The 14,725-nt window shown below is 41.0% G+C and overlaps 1 protein-coding gene across 2 annotated transcripts in view; it reads left to right on the top strand.

The window, feature by feature from the left end:
* The first annotated feature begins 398 nt into the window (after positions 1 to 398).
* Positions 399 to 14,725, top strand: part of mid1 (midline 1) — a 38,986-nt gene continuing 24,659 nt past the window's right edge. The window contains exon 1 of one of the 2 annotated variants that reach the window (XM_077579888.1): positions 399 to 508. The gene's annotated coding sequence lies outside the window, so the exon portion shown is untranslated. Of the gene's footprint in view, positions 509 to 11,877; positions 12,051 to 14,725 lie in introns of those variants that run through there. The other variant, XM_077579887.1, reaches the window with a different exon arrangement.

Genomic DNA, 14,725 nt, shown 5'->3' with positions numbered 1-14,725 from the left:
ACAGCTAAAAGCTGCGTCACCATGTTTGCTTTGAAACCTGGGCTCCTCTGATTGACCTGAGTCAATTAGCAGTCCCTTATTGTATTCAGGACCCAAACCATGAAGTGATTCCTAGACCAGTAGTATAGTTTTAAAGCCTTATTCTACCACTTTAACATTTCCATCTGATGTACTCGGTCATGTTTAGGTTGCGACGGCCTGCTGTTCTGGGCCTCCACAAAAGGGTTAAAGCACTCTCTCCACCCCACCGGAGGCTCTTCGTGCTCCTGTGTAAACCTGCAGCAGAGATGACAGCCAAGTATGTATGCACCCCCCCCCCCCCCCCACACACACACACACCCCGATAATGGGAGTGTACAGCGGCAGAGGCAGAACACCTTCCACCTTCTGCCTCCTGCCTTGTTTACCTCCGGGAATCGCAGCAGCTGCTGCCTAACGCCTGCCTGCACACTCTCAGCTCTCTATCCACCAGGGAGGAACACTTAGCACCGCAGCCATGGGGAACCAGGTAAGATCTGATAGAGAGTATGAGCGAGAGAGCGAGCGAGTGAGAGAGAGCGAAATACCCAGTGGCAGCAAGTTTATACAAATTAAGAGCAGGTCTTTTATCTCCACTTTACAGACTAGCCAAGCTAGTGAGGCTGAGGTGACTGTGAGGGCATAAATCCTCATGCATAAGCCCAAATACAGCTGCAGCCACACTTTAAGTCTTTTTATATCCCCTAATACTTGGATGCTAATTTATGGAAATGATGACAGCCTACATAAACACTTTAGATGCACAAACGCATTGATGCACAGCAGCTCCAGCGGCTCTGCTGTGGTTTGAAAAGGTGCTGCAAAGTATTAATCATGGGTGCTGTGTGAGGGGGGGGGGGGATCGTTTGGAGTGAAAGGAAGCAGGATGTATCTTAAAAAAACAAAACAAAAAAAACACACACAAGCTGCATGCAGGCTTGTTTGTACTTTTGCTGTTTTCTGTTATTTGGCCTGCACACCAAACTACTGCTTTTAATTTGGTCAGATTCATACAAAATAGCGTTTGAGTGCAGGTACAACTGAATTATGAGGTGATGTAAAAAGATTATGATGACTTCAACAGTTGGAATGGAAATTTGTCTGAATGAGTTGTGGAAGACACCATAAAAAGATTATGGGCCTGCCACCTGTTGCTAACACGTAACGCGTTTTCTTTCAGATTTTTAAGAAGTTGAGATTCGTAGCTAACAGCTAGCTTGCTAATAACCTGTGCCCGAGTCACAATGATAACTTTTAAAACGCATGGACGGGAGGTTAAGTGCACAAATTTGCTCAGGTAGGTCGAATGCTAACGAAAACGTGTTTACAAAAAGTGCTAAGCCTGATTGATAAAGATTTTCAATTCCCTTTGTAATTGGTTACTATTTCCAATTATCAAATGCTAACATGCTAAAGATTAACAGGACAAATTTGTGCTTCCTTCCTTCCTGAGAACAGAAATTATGACGGTAGCTTTATGAGGATTGAATAAAGACTGATAGGGATTTTATATTGAGTCTTTAGTCAGCTACTATTTCAACTGAGAAAGGATATATATAAAATGCTAACATATAGCCCAAAGCAAATTGATAAATATTTAGCTCTTGTGAAGTGTCACGAAACTTCGTTTTAGTCACATGTAGTCAGTATGATGTTGTAAACAATTTGGTAAAAATTTGGTATCATGCAAAAATAACCGTGAACTATATTTGCATGACACTTTTGTACTCCAGCATCTGCTTTTGCTGCAATGAGTCAACCTCCCCTACCTCTGTTTTTATGACTTCTCTAAAAAATTCTTGGCAAAGCCTCTGTTGCTGTGGAATTACAGTATATTTATAAGATATACTGTATGCACTCCATTGGGAACACCTGCACAGTTGAGTGTAGACCTAAATCGCTAAATGTGGAAAGATTGTGGTCCGCATATCAACACCGAATCTTTTTCACTTGTGTAAAAGTGCAAATGCGTTAATTAGGAAAAGTCTCAAGAAGGGTTTTGAAATAAGCATAAAGCTAAGTTAACACAAACTGAACCCTATGCAATAATTCTCCACAACTTGGCGCAGGTCAAAGGCCATATTGCATTAAAATGAAATTATCCTCACCAAAATGGAATTAAATGCAGTGAGAGAAGCACACGATGCGTAAATCTCCAGTTCTGTCATCGATTCCTTGGACACAATATTTTTTTTCATGCATGTGAGTTTTTATATTTACATGCTGAAATGATGACTTCAATATGAGGGACTGTATATTGTCAATCTCGTTTTACAAACGGATTTATTTGTTCTGTAAGTTATCGAAGCTCACAAAAATAGTGAAGTAGATGTTGCATTAACACTACTTCGATAAGTATTACACCGCATGTTACTAAACATAGAATCATAGTAAACTTCCCATCTTTAATTTTGGAAAGAAAAAAAAATAAAATATTGCTATCTACAGTATATCAGTATCTGAAATACCAGCCTCTCCTTTTGTTTGTATTGTATCAATAAGGAGAATATTTATGAAATAATTTTCAATTTTCGACAACAGTATTGGTATCAAAATAATATTGATATCAAAAAACATTTCCGCGATCTTATTGGAAGTGAAATGTTAAATAGGCTAACAGTTGAAATACAATTTCTGACATCATTTAGGTGAAGTAATATTATTGGTATTTGTATTGGCGATATCACTATCTGCTATTCTTTTTTTTTTTTCCTTTTCTTTTTTTCTTCTTCTTTAGTTCACCTAAAACCTATTAAAAAATCCCATACCGTTCACCTGAACCGAACACTTCCAGCCAGAGCCGTCAGGAGACCCGAGGAAGGACCAAAGAAAGGAAAGTGAAATCTAGCACCAGCAATTCTATACGCTGTTTTATTCGGTATCGTTAGGGAAATATGCGGTATCAACCATCACCATTAGTGTACGTTGAAATAGTCTCCGGTATACCCCGTTGTGGGTACAATGAAGTGAAGTCAGCTCATTTTAATACACAATCATTTGCATGAGTTTGCCATATTTAATCTAACGTGTCCATCTCACGTTCCGAAATTCCAATTAAAGGACAAAAAAAACAAAAACGTCTCCATCAGCAGCTGTCGGCTCTCTGGGGCCGCTTGTTTTGACAAGGGCGGGTGCGGATGTTCGCTCACCCTCGTTGTCGAAGCCAATAAGTGTGGATGGAAATGGGCCGCCCGTGTGGGTGTGTGTTAGCCGAAGCGCCAGCTGTCCGGCGCGAGAGCATTCTTTTATCGGTGACACCGCTGCTGCAAGCCGAAGCCAAGGTGTCCTCAACCGCCTTGAAGGAATAGTTTGTCGCCATGGAGACGGTGTCTGTTTACGTTTATTCGTGCGGGGATGGTCCACAACACAACATAGATCGGGTTGGCGGTCATTTCACCTTTAAGAAGCCATTTTTAGCCACCAAACACGCTTGCTTTTTCCAAACTCCCCGATGTTGCTGCCTCAATTGGCAACATCTGGACTTGTGCCTCCGGACATGACTGCTCTGTTTTTATGTTTTTACGCCTGATGACGGCGAAACACAACAGATGTTCACGCCGCTTTCTTTTGGTCATAAGAGGTTGTGGAGTACACTTTACTCACTCACTCACTTCCTCTCTCACAAGCAGCAGCGGTCACACGCAATAGCGGCTCTCGGATGCCATATTTGGAACAATTCCGGCTCATACTCACCATCAAAAATCAGAATCGTGTAGAATTAGAGTTTCAAATTTATGAACATTTTATAATATTCTGCAAAAATATTCTGGGATTTGATGAACAAAAATATTTCTATGATTTTACTGACTATTACCGGTAGCTACTAGATCTAAATATTTTTGCCCATTTCTCTAAAATGTCCCTGATTAGGGCTTTGACCTCCCCCAAATCTGAACTTTTTATAAAAGTGGAATAAATCTTAAATGGAAAATCAGTCACTGATATATTAAATACATTTTTAAAAAAATGCCAGAAGGTTTTGTTGTCTTATATATATATCAATCAATAAAAGAAAACAATTTGAAGAAGTGCAATAGGAAATTCTACACACCCAATTACTCAGGTTTTGTGATGTAAAAAATGAGACCAAGATTTGTAATGTGAGTCATCACCTGTACACCTCAATTAAAAAAAAAAAAAGATTTATGAAAGGGCACAAGTAAGAAGTAAACAACTGAGATCCAATTTAAAAAAAGAAGAAGTAAGAATTAAGACTAGTACAACATCAGAACTTTATTTGGGCTTAATCAGAAGCACTTTCAGTTTGCAATTGTTTAATTCTGAAAACAGCATATGCCCAGTTGTATAAGGGTGTGCAGACTTATGTAACCACATTATCGCAGTTGTTTATTTTCCTTTTCCCTTTGCTAAAAGATGTTGTTTTTCTAGTTGAGTTTTAAAAGTTCAAGAAAAGTTCGAAATGATTTTGAAATGCTGATGTGTTTGGACAGGGGTGTGTAGACTTTTAATCACCACTTCAGGTTTTTTTTATGTGTAAAAAGTGTATATAAAGGTATAACAATAAAATAATCATAATAATACAGTAATGATAATAGTGTACATCGTTTAACAGTAACGGTGTGATAATATTTATTATTGTATGAAAGCAAAGTTGGTCAACTTAAGAAATGTTGGAAACTATAACAAAAATATATATAATGTCTAACAAAAAATCTTTTTTTTTTTAAATTAGGCGTAAAATGTCAGTCTTAAAATTTTCATTATGTAAATAAAAGAAATTATGTCATTGGAAAAACATAGTTTGAAAAAGTATAAAAAGGTGAAAATCTTATCATATATGTAATTATAGAAATAATAATCATGATAAATAACAAAATCTTATATTGTGGTTTGCTTTTCCCGATTTTAAATCTACTTTTGCATTTTAATGTCTGAGTGCCGCATTGGTATTGAAAGTGCACTGTAATTTGCCATAATCACAAGTCGAGTAATTGTGGATGCATTTATGTGCCTGCCTGGCCTTTTTCTTACCAACGTGTGCGATGACTTCATCTCTCTTGCGGGAAACTCTTCTTCTTCGTCTCTTTTAAACACCCCGGGAAACTGCTGGAACCAATTAGAAAGTTCTCCAAGCAGCAAAGAATGCGGCAGGCGCCTTTCAAAAAGAATCCGTCTTCTGTGGTTCCCAAAGCTGTGTTGTCAGGCAGTGTAAGAATACACCCGAGTTGCTTTCACCCTAATTAAGCGTACAACCGCTTTTCTTTGTCCGTCCAAGCAAATGTGTTATTTGACCTTGTTTGTTTCTCCCTCTGCTCTCTGTGACAGGCTTGTAAATGAAATTCAATTTGGCCTTGAACGCTGATAGTAAAACTAAATATGTCTGCGTTTTAAGGCAAATTCCTCAAATAAATGGATTTATTAACACCCCCTGGGCCAGTTTATAAGATTTATACATGGGTTTTCTTTGTGCTAGCGGGGAGTTCATAAAAACTAATGTACTGAGTGGGATGACATAAAAACGAGTTAACTGTTATACATGGAACTTTGTGACGCATGGACAGGAACAACCCATTTAATTTGAGAGCAGATTTCACATTTTTGCTGAATTCCTCAAGACAAAAATGATATGCTTTGGGCATATATGGAAGATGACTATCACGTCCTGCTGGATGACAGCTCACCTCTTCAAATTTCTCAACAAATTTCTCATAGGGTGCCGGCCGGGGCTCATGTGAAGTGAATGAATTTGGCTTGCAAGACTTCAACATTTGAACATTTAAAAGTCAAACTCCAAAAATGTCTTTACAGTGATAATGTACGCAACATAGTCTAAACATGCTAGTCTGATTATTATTACGTTTGAAGAATATAAATAAATATAAAAACAGCCAAATGAACCCGTTTTTATCCATCTCAGAGGGTGGCCATTTTGACATCATTGTGATGTCATTTTTAGTCGACAGCAATTGACAAAATGGCCGCCCCCTAATTTTATACATGAATAATTTTCCACTTTTAATAATTAAATACTGTATATATGAATACATTTATAAATGTATAAATAAACATGGATTTAAAATATGTAATGATAGACATTTGCACATAAATAAGTAATTTTACACATTTAGCCTTTATTTTAATAAATGATTGGCTAATTAAATATAACCAATTATTATTAATACACACTTGAGAAAAAAATAAAAAATACTTTTCAGTTAATTAATTATATATATATATTTTAATTTTAGAAAATATTCATTCGTAATGAAAATATTTTTTTTAAATAACAAATTAAAAATGAAATTTAACTACAAAAAAAATTGTTCTGGCATAAAAAGGTATACAGATCCTCCAATCTGCATGGCCAAGGACCTGCACAAGAAAGGTTAACAATAAATTAAAAAAATAAAATAAAAATTAACCTGTGAAGAATAAATGGCCCATTTTACGAGAATGCTTTTGGATGTGACATCTTGCATCTCAAAGTTGTGTTTGACTTCAGAGGAATATTTTTCTCACAACATTTTGGTTAAACTCAAAATGGTGTTCTATTTGGGGCCTTTTACTTTAGAGCTTCCACTGTATCACCCATCGCGGCGCAGCAACCCTTTGGTAGCCTCCCCTCTCTCTCTGGTTGGCTGCTGGCACCTTTAATGCCATCAAAGCGCCTCGCTGCCGCTTGCCGCTCGCTGCCGGGGAAAAGTCAATTACACTGTGTGTAAATTGGCTCGGCTTTGATCGCCCTCATTTATTTCGGATTGTTTGCTTTGATTGCGTCTTGCGGATGGCGAGCCCCGCCTTCCCTCTGGAGGGAAGAAAGCAATTAAAATGTTGAACCTTCGTCGCCGCGTCTTGGTCTCATTACTTATTGTCAAGACGAGGGGGCGGCTCCTGTTAAACGCCCGCCGTCTGGGCTTAAAAAGACATCCTTGATAGCTAAAAGTCAATTAGGCTTCTGAGCATGTGCGAGATCACGCCACCAATCTCTGATGATGATGATGGAGTTTCCCATATGATGCACACATGCGACGGCGCAGGCCCAGCCCCATAGAGACCGATCCCATCTGTTTGTCAGGTTTATGCATCCCCCACTCCCCCCGCCCCCCTCCTCCCTGCAATAGCTTTGTGTTCCCATTTGCTACCCCTTTGTCTTACCCTTGAGAAATGGCGGGCGGGGGGTTTCTGGGCGCGGAATCCATGGGGCAAGCCCCGCGGAAGTGACGGTTCCAAGGCCAAATTTTACGCTTGCGTGAGCCTCCGGCTGTGGCCCGGGGCAGGTTCAGGGTGCGGCATGGAGGGTGTGTGCGTGTGTTTTGTTTAGTCCCTCATCCATGTGCTCTTGGAGTGGATGCTGAAGCTGATCCCGTGCATCACTTCCTCTGTGGATCCCACACATCACAGTACAGTAAGTCAGGCTTGCTTTTTGGCTCCCACAATGATGATGTTTTTGTGTGTGTGCGCGCGCGGCTCTGCGGAATTGAATGTGACTCGGCCTGCTTGGTGTAATGAGAACAGTATGAACAGGAAGGAGCAAAAGTCAAGATTTGTTGTTTCAGTGAGGATGGCTGGAGGCCTTCATTTGCATCACGGGAATAACGTTAAAGAATGATATCAGTATATTACAATGTATGTCAGGTGAAAGGAAAATATAATTGACGATTATGCAGAATGATGAAATGAGGCAGATGGGCAGAATAAAGACGTCTCTTAGCTCTAACCACATATGCTAATTGCATCTATTGAATTTTTTTGTATTTTATTGAGTCTTCAATGGACTATCCCATCGATAGGTGATAGAATAGACTTTCATTATTATTCACTTTGTAGGTAACATTTTTGTCCACTTGGGGTCTCCATCCTCACATTCTGCTGTAGTATCTGTGACTTTGAATGTGTATGGCTTTCAAAGGCGAGGCCTTTGTGAGTGACGCGGGTGTCAGCGAATGACAATCTAGAGTTGGCTGGCTGTTAACGCTGAATGTTGAGTTGAGTTGTGTCGGCGTGAGTTGTGGCGCTCAGCAGTTTGTGCGCAAATGTGCTTTTTAATTTGTTTTCTTACCATTTAAACAATAAAAGGGTTCAGGGTGCATCGGCAGCTTTGTCTATTCTTGAGCGCATGCCAGGCATAACGAGTAAGTTAAGATGAGACAAAGGTTTGTAATTACCAATAAATATCACAAGATGGCGGCAAAATCCTTTTTTTCTATTAGACAAGGCTATGGCCTGACTAAATGAAGCTCCTCCCATCATTTCCATAAAGTTACTTAGGCCCAAGATTCCATTAGATTACACGTGGCTTTGACCTAAGCACAAAAACTGTGAAAAGGATCAATAACTTTCCCCAGAATATCCACAAATATGCAAATTTGCAAATTACTCTGTAAGTGCTGCTGTTTTGGTTAGCCAAGCGAGTGTGAATTGTTTGTCTCGTCTTTAGCATGTGCTTGGCGGCTAGTCAGGGTGTACCTCACCCTCTCGCCTAAAATCAGATGGAATTGGCTCCAGATCTCCGTAACCCTGAACAGGATTATGTGCATGATGTGGTATGCTTTGGACCATGAGCTTTCCGAATTCTAATCCAAATTTAGTTTCATGTGCCAAAACTGATTTCTGGCACAATCTAGTTTCTTGAATGTCGCCAGGGTTTCTTGTGCAAACATTTGGACAATGAATTCAGACTTCAATTTGCACACAACTGTACTGAAATAAAAATATTGAGTTAGAAAAAACAGATGCATAACATATTGTGTTTATGTAGCATTGCGCTAATCTATCGTGTAGCTATCAGAGGCCGGTCTGGTCTCTTGTGATATCTTCATTTCCACTTAACTCACATGGATCAAAGTTCACGTCGCTTTGTATTTGCTTTTTAAGATCGTGTGTTTCTTCTTCTCCTTCTTATCAGCGCCGTTCTGTTGGGGTTTTCTGGCTTCTTTCCAGTCTTCATGTGCCAACTGGCAAGCGCAGCTTTTTGCTTCAGGGTGCGAGTGGCCTTATTTAAGCTCTATGAATATTCATTTGTTTTCAACACTTTGACAGCCGTGTTACTTATTGATTAGGGAGTATTTTTTATTACTGTTTCTCCGTCTTTATAGGGATTATAATAACAAGCGTGTCAGCACTCTGATTGCGGCTCGCATGAATAAAAGACGGAATTGTTTTTGTCAGCTTTGCAACCTCTGGATTTGATTAGGAGTGAAAGTATGAGGCCCCGGCTCGCTCACAGTAACTGGAGTAAGAAAAAAAAAAACGATTTTGTCTGTACGGGGACTTGATCGAATGTGACACAGTGGATGTCAAATGTTTGGTTGCGCAGAGTATATCATATTTGTTTTGGTGTGGACGCGTAATTGCTGCCTGTGTGCAGGAATGCACAAGAATAAAAGTTCTCCAGCCAGACAAACCTGGCGTTGGAGCACGTCGGGTTTCCACGGGGTGAGCTGGGGACGGCTCCAAAACCGCAAAAATACAGTCGATCCTTTTCACTTTTTTTTCAAAGCAGAAGCAAACATTTTTTATTTGAATCCAAAATGGGACGTGACTTCGGATTGACCTCGGCATTTTGACCTCCCCGGATTCCCCTCTGGCCTCAAAGGCCACCGCAGTCCAAATGTAAATGTCAGCGGTCTTATTGCACTTTATTGCGCCGAGATGAATCCTGCCTATGAGATTCCGCCATTTATTTCTTCACAGACAATTTATGGATGTTTATTGCTGCAGGGCGGCAGCGGTGACACTTTCAAGTCAATTTCCTGGCTGTAAATTATTGTGACATGAATGAGAAGTGACTAATACATGCGGGGTGGTTTTTATATTGCCAAATTAGTAGGCCATCAACCACTTAGGTAGGACCGCAGCACTCTTTCCACCAAGCATCTCAGTTCGGTTAGAGACGCATTTTTGCCATTTTTATTGGAAAGTATCTTTAACCACCAAATGGTTCCATCCCACTTTCCAGTACTGGTGGTCCTCCGTTGACGACAGAGTTCTGTTCCTACGGCGATAACGTAAGCGGAATTTGTATGTAAGACGCAGAAGACCATCACGAATCTATGCTAATGCATATTTGCACGCTTGGAGGCTTTAAATCTAAAACAGTCAACTGGGAAAATAGTAAATATGGTGGTAATCACTATAATCGAGCATGTCTTCTCATATTCTTGCACCGCTACTCAAAGTACTTGCAATTACTGCATCGAGCCTGCAATCCATTGACTTCACCAGAACGGTTGCATTCTTGGTTGAAATGCTTTTCCAGGCCTTTACTGCAGCCTATTCCAGTTCTTCTTTTGTTTCTGGGATTTTCTCTCGTCAGTCGCCTTTTCAGGAGGTATAATGCATACTCTATTGGGTTAAGGTCTGGTGATTAGTGCTTCCACCCCCACCCCCCCGATGAAGTCATTTGTTGTGTTAACATATATCCGTATTTTGGATTGTCTTGTTGCATGATGAAGACTCTTCCAATTAGTTTAGATGCATTTTTAGATGCATTTTTTTCTGTTAATTACCAGACAAAATGTTTTCTGGACTTTAGAATTTATTCTGCTGCTACAGTCACGAGCTACATCATCAATATAGATGAGTGAGTATGAGCTTGTGTGTTCTGCATCACGAGCAGATCCTTTCTTGCGCCATACTTTGACCTTTCCATCACTTTGGTAAATTGTGGTATGACATGTATATTTCGTCCGTCTTGTTCAGATTAAACACAAAAGACAATCAGTCAGGGATTACAGAAATCAAACCATAATTACCTTTGAAATAAAAAGATTTGGAGACTTTTAAGTTCTAAGCTCAAAACGATTAATTTTATAAGCGATTTGTTGCCGCACCATTAGTAAATAGTAGTGATGGGAAAATGAAGCTTCATGAAGCACTTGCGATACTTTTTGAATGGCACTCTTGGTTTAATCAATTTCTATTGCACACGTCTTTATCTTAAAACCAAGAGCACCATCTAGAGGAGTAAAAAAATATCACACATGCTTCATGAAGCTTCATTTCCCCATCACGAGCAAATAACACTATTTGAGAAAATACAGAATCGCTGCAGCTTTTTTTCACCACAGTGCCGTCTGCTGGATCTTTAAGTGCACTGCACCATTTTTTCCCCCTGAGATGTTGGATGTTTTTGCTACTGCTGCTTAAAAATCCACAAACGTGCTAGAATGTTTAAGGAGTCACATCACCAAAGGTCCTTCCTTAATTCATTCTTTGTTTCCACTGTGGGGAATTTCATTGCGGTCACTGGGAGCCGAGCGACCCCTCTTCAGGTTTTGTGCTATCCCCTTAAAGTGTCTTTACAAACGTGTTTTAGCGGGTTCAAATTGGCCCGGGATGCTGCAGGGAGTTGGCCAGTGACAGACAGCGGGAGGCTGCGGTGAGAAACAAACAGGCCGTCACGACGGAGCTGGAAGGTCCGCCAGTGAAAAGATCAGAGGGGCGCTTGGCCGCGGCTCCAGGATGCGTCGTCGCTCTGGACGCAACGTCATGGCAACCAGAGCTTTATGTTCTCTGCTCTCGTTCCCCCCCCCGCTGAGTGTACAGACTGCGCTAAAACCACTAAAAGAGGATGAATTGTATAAAAAGGCACATTTGACATTTTTACTCACTAGTCCCTGTTTAGTACATACAAGTCTATTATAAATGTTGGCGCAGGAGGCTCAGCTGTGTTTCCCCCCTCGAACCTTTTACCCACCCATCCCATCCATCATGTTGAGTCCCACAGTGGCCAATCCCTGCTCCTCATCTACACGTGTGATTGACAGCCTCCCACGGGAAGGAGGTTCTTTTAACGTGTTCTCATGGGACAAAGTTAATGATCCCAGCCAACAAAATAATCGGCAAAAAAAAAAAAACGGCTGAGAAGTCTGGTTGAAGCATTTGGAGCGGGCCTGACTTCCTTGAGAGAGGATTAGAGGCAGCGTGAGGAGGCTTTTTTGGGGGGGAGATAGAGCTGAGACTGAAGAGGCAGTTTGTGGAAGCTTCCAAAGGCAAGCTGGTGTTTTGTGAGAGGGAATCACTTTTCTGTGCTCATTTGTGGCCTGGCTACTCGACTGACTCGCAGACAGGTAAGGGACCGTCTCGTTTTTCCATTTGTGAAGGCTGGCTTTCACCTTTTGCACTCGGCCGCCGTCATTTTAATGCCAGTGGTTAACGTGCGAAACTGACACACTGCCATAACATGACTCCGAATCGCACTTGTTTTGAGCGCGCTCCATATGTTTTCATACTTCCATCGACTTCTATTACACGTCATCTGCGGTGCACGGATGCTGTCGGCCGCCATGACAAGGTCATTCCGAGTTGTTCCATCCTAAATCCAAAAGTTACGCCGAGAGAGAGAGAGAGAGAGAGAGAGAGAGAGAGAGATGGGTGGAGAGAGGATTGTCCACAGGCTCCAAGCCAGAGTTGAAAACTTCTCCAAACACTATCTCCGTGCCAGTCTTGTTTAACTTGGGTACTTTTTTCCTCGCCGCCAAGACATGGCGAGCGGCTGCCAGCAACTGGAGACAAGTTTCAGACAGCGTGTCTCGGCTGTAATGGATTCCCGCGTGCTCTGATTACAGTGGGAAACATACACGGCTGATGGATAAGATCTATCTTCTATTGCTTTGCCGCTCAAGTGATGTAACGCGTTCACTGTAGACTGAAGGCCCATTTAAATGGGATTGTCTTCTTTTACGTTAATGTAGCTTCGCTTTTTGGGAACCCAACCTACTATATTCGTCGCCATGCCAACGCCTCAAAAGATTTGGAGTTTAGTGTGACCTATTTGTCTACTGTCGTGGATCAGTGGTAGAGTGGTCATCAGAGGTTGTGGGTTTGATCCCATGCCATTGTAACCATGTCAAAGTATCCTTGAGTAAGATACTGAATCCCCAGTGGTTCCTGATGCTGCGTCATCTGTAGGTGAATAAGAAGTGGAATGGAAAGCACTTTGAAGGCCTTGTAAGGTGGAAAAGCACTATATAAATGAAGTACCATTTTCTGTCTAGCACTTGATTCAAATTGAACAGCAATCTAATCATTGCCATAAGTGTATAACTGTGGAAAATGCCGAAAACACCTAAAAATGGTCTCTTCAACAGAAAATGGCTGATTTGGAGTATGGGTCCTTTGGAGATTTGAACCAAATTTCATGTCACAGGATAAAACTGGCTTTGGATACAATTTATTTTTAACTTTCTAGATTGGGGCTTTTACTGAATAGATAGGTGACTTGAGCAAGGTCGTTGTGTGTGTGTGTGTGTGTCTTCATATCTATCTGCACTCTGGCACACTTTTCTGGTTGAAACCAGTTAAGACCATCAGGTCACACATTGTGATATGGGCTAAGGCTGTGCCACCCACCATGTTGGGTGGGTGGCCAAGATAGTATAAGAACAGAAACCATTTTAGACAGATTAGACCTTCTTCCACAGCTGTGTACTCAATCTTTCTGGCATCCAGTAAATGGTTCAACTGAGAATATGCAGTCTTCTGGTCGTTACAGTTAGTATAATATTGCATTAAAGATAAAAGAACCGGGCAGGGGTTCATGCAGAACCTTTTACCATCTTGAAAAGGTTGCGTAATAGTTTCAATCTTCACCCGCCATATAAAGTTTGGATGAGATCATCAGTGCACTTGTGACTTTTTGATCCTCAGTGGAAGAAGTCGGTCTTTGCTGTCATGCTAAATTTGAACCCAATCAGATAAAGCGCCCTACTTTGAGCATAAGAGCGAGAGGAGAATTCCCAAAAATTCAATGACTCTGAAAGAAGGCGGGGCTTAAAAAAAAGAAAAGCTGACCGACTGACGTGATTGCATTTCACCATTTTAAAACTTGTCAATCGTCTGTCTTCCGTCAGCAATCCAATTCCCCCGGACGCCTGATATAATCGGGCCACTGCTCACTTCAATTTTGGAATTTATATTATAGCTTTTTTTTTTATGAGCCTGTCGTCACTAATGGCAACACAACAGCAGCACAAATCAGCTCTTATGGCTCTTCCATTCATCGCTCATGAATACACATGGCCCCGTGCAAGGTCACAGAGCGCTTAGGTCAGTGGAAGATTGGCCGAGAGGCGTGGCTCACCCGGGACACCAATCAATCACAATGCCGACGCTTCCAATCAATAATAAGTTAATCAACATCAACGGCATCCAGTGGCTTTTATAGGACACACTGTGCTCGAATTCAAATGAGATGCTTATCAGATTTATCAGAGTTATTGTCGCAGTCATGCTAATGTCTGTGCGTGTCTGAATTGTTTTATTGGATTATTTTTCTGATCAAATAATCACTCTCAGCTTCAATGTACCTGAAAACTCCCCCCAAATTTTTAGCTGTATCCTGGTGAAAATGTACTGTAAGCATTTTTTTGGGGGTCCAAAACACAAACATTTAAAAGTCGCTCGGTAGTGCCGTGTGAAAAGGGTTTGATAAAAATAGCCAATGATGTTCTACTGACCAATACGAAGTTGTACGGACATATCCATCACGAAAAAGTCTCAATTAAGGATCCATGCCCAGAATTTGCCCATGTTGGTTTGAGGCAGCCATTTTGGGTGAATTCCAAGGTTCCATTTAGACAAACTCCAAGTGTCCCAAATGAGCCCCAATCGGAAGCAGCTATCCAAGACAGATGGACTTTTTTGCTTTCCACATCCAATGTGGGAAGAGTATGACGTCAAAGTTTGATAATCATTCGGAGGGTTTGCCATGAAAAAGAGATTGCGAGGGTCGTTCAATGTTGCT

This window comes from Vanacampus margaritifer, chromosome 11 (assembly GCF_051991255.1).
Source record: "Vanacampus margaritifer isolate UIUO_Vmar chromosome 11, RoL_Vmar_1.0, whole genome shotgun sequence".
Lineage (NCBI taxonomy): Eukaryota > Metazoa > Chordata > Actinopteri > Syngnathiformes > Syngnathidae > Vanacampus > Vanacampus margaritifer.
The sequence above is the reverse complement of the archived record's forward strand: the minus strand, read 5'-3'. Positions and strand labels throughout refer to the sequence as shown.